Source organism: Colletes latitarsis, unplaced genomic scaffold, assembly GCF_051014445.1.
Source record: "Colletes latitarsis isolate SP2378_abdomen unplaced genomic scaffold, iyColLati1 scaffold0065, whole genome shotgun sequence".
NCBI lineage: Eukaryota > Metazoa > Arthropoda > Insecta > Hymenoptera > Colletidae > Colletes > Colletes latitarsis.
The window spans coordinates 67,501-70,000 of record NW_027488415.1 but is presented as its reverse complement, the minus strand read 5'-3'; the positions used below and the strand labels follow the sequence as shown (position 1 = coordinate 70,000).

The 2,500-nt window shown below is 51.3% G+C and overlaps 1 non-coding gene across 1 annotated transcript; it reads left to right on the top strand.

The window, feature by feature from the left end:
• The first annotated feature begins 2,198 nt into the window (after positions 1-2,198).
• LOC143351071 (5.8S ribosomal RNA) lies at positions 2,199-2,353 on the top strand. The gene has a single exon (XR_013081457.1). It is a non-coding gene; the product is annotated as a 5.8S ribosomal RNA (ribosomal RNA).
• The last annotated feature ends 147 nt before the right edge of the window (positions 2,354-2,500 follow it).

Genomic DNA, 2,500 nt, shown 5'->3' with positions numbered 1-2,500 from the left:
ATGGACGCTGCCGCGTTCGTTCGTAAATGAATGTTATACATACTCACGGATAGCCTGAGGCGAATAATCGCAAACGACGACGCGTCGATTGTGCGGCCATCGTTGCTCGCGCGACTAACGACGATCAGCCGAGACGGCTGTAGTTTATCGCATCGATTTCATCGAGCAACCGATGGACGCTGCCGCGTTCGTTCGTAAATGAATGTTATACATACTCACGGATAGCCTGAGGCGAATAATCGCAAACGACGACGCGTCGATTGTGCGGCCATCGTTGCTCGCGCGACTAACGACGATCAGCCGAGACGGCTGTAGTTTATCGCATCGATTTCATCGAGCAACCGATGGACGCTGCCGCGTTCGTTCGTAAATGAATGTTATACATACTCACGGATAGCCTGAGGCGAATAATCGCAAACGACGACGCGTCGATTGTGCGGCCATCGTTGCTCGCGCGACTAACGACGATCAGCCGAGACGGCTGTAGTTTATCGCATCGATTTCATCGAGCAACCGATGGACGCTGCCGCGTTCGTTCGTAAATGAATGTTATACATACTCACGGATAGCCTGAGGCGAATGATCGCAAACGACGACGCGTCGATTTTGCGGCCATCGTTGCTCGCGCGACTAACGACGACCAGCCGAAACGGCTGTAGTTTATCGCATCGATTTCATCGAGCAACCGATGGACGCTGCCGCGTTCGTTCGTAAATGAATATTATACATACTCACGGATAGCCTGAGGCGAATGATCGCAAACGACGACGCGTCGATTTTGCGGCCATCGTTGCTCGCGCGACTAACGACGACCAGCCGAGAAGGCTGTAGTTTATCGCATCGATTTCATCGAGCAACCGATGGGCGCTGCCGCGTTCGTTCGTATATGAATATTATACATACTCACGGATAGCCAGAGGCGAATAATCGCAAACGACGACGCGTCGATTTTGCGGCCATCGTTGCTCGCGCGACTAACGACGACCAGCCGAGACGGCTGTAGTTTATCGCATCGATTTCATCGAGCAACCGGTGGACGCTGCCGCGTTCGTTCGTAAATGAATAATATACATACTCATGGCTAACTTGAGGCGAATAATCGCAAACGACGACGCGTCGATTTTGCGGCCATCGTTGCTCGCGCGACTAACGACGACCAGCCGAAACGGCTGTAGTTTATCGCATCGATTTCATCGAGCAACCGATGGACGCTGCCGCGTTCGTTCGTAAATGAATAATATACATACTCATGGCTAACTTGAGGCGAATAATCGCAAACGACGACGCGTCGATTTTGCGGCCATCGTTGCTCGCGCGACTAACGACGACCAGCCGAAACGGCTGTAGTTTATCGCATCGATTTCATCGAGCAACCGATGGACGCTGCCGCGTTCGTTCGTAAATGAATAATATACATACTCATGGCTAACTTGAGGCGAATAATCGCAAACGACGACGCGTCGATTTTGCGGCCATCGTTGCTCGCGCGACTAACGACGACCAGCCGAAACGGCTGTAGTTTATCGCATCGATTTCATCGAGCAACCGATGGACGCTGCCGCGTTCGTTCGTAAATGAATGTTATACATACTCATGGCTAACTTGAGGCGAATAATCGCAAACGACGACGCGTCGATTTTGCGGCCATCGTTGCTCGCGCGACTAACGACGACCAGCCGAGACGGCTGTAGTTTATCGCATCGATTTCATCGAGCAACCGATGGACGCTGCCGCGTTCGTTCGTAAATGAATAATATACATACTCATGGCTAACGTGAGGCGAATAATCGCAAACGACGACGCGTCGATTGTGCGGCCATCCGTTGCTCGCGCGACTAACGACGACCAGCCGAGAAGGCTGTAGTTTATCGCATCGATTTCATCGAGCAACCGATGGGCGCTGCCGCGTGCGTTCGCCCGATTGCGCGTGAAGTTACTGTTCGGAACCAAGAATATACGGGTGTATTATACCCGTTTGGTCGCAGCCACGCGCAAAGGCTTTTGAATGTACTGTACGCCCGGCCGTCGAACGATGGTTTTCCGTCATTCAGGAAACAAAAAGAAACTTTTGTCGTCGATATGGCGCGTTCAATCCTCCGTCGATACGCTGGTCGGAGGTGCGAACATCGAATATTTTTAAAGCAAAGAACAAGGAGCATTTTTAAATACAAAGAAAAAAATTGTAAATTGTATATGATTACCCTGAACGGTGGATCACTTGGCTCGTGGGTCGATGAAGAACGCAGCTAATTGCGCGTCAACGTGTGAACTGCAGGACACATGAACATCGACATTTCGAACGCACATTGCGGTCCACGGATAAAATTCCTGGACCACGCCTGGCTGAGGGTCGTTCACTTGTCCTAAAACTGCTTGCGTTGTTCTCAGATTCCCTAACCCCGCCGTCGTTTACCTCTCCTTTCGGGGAGATGGCGAAGAACGTTTCGGAGCCGGGTCGATGAAGAGAAAGGTATCAACGTACGAGCGAGAATTTGGGTAT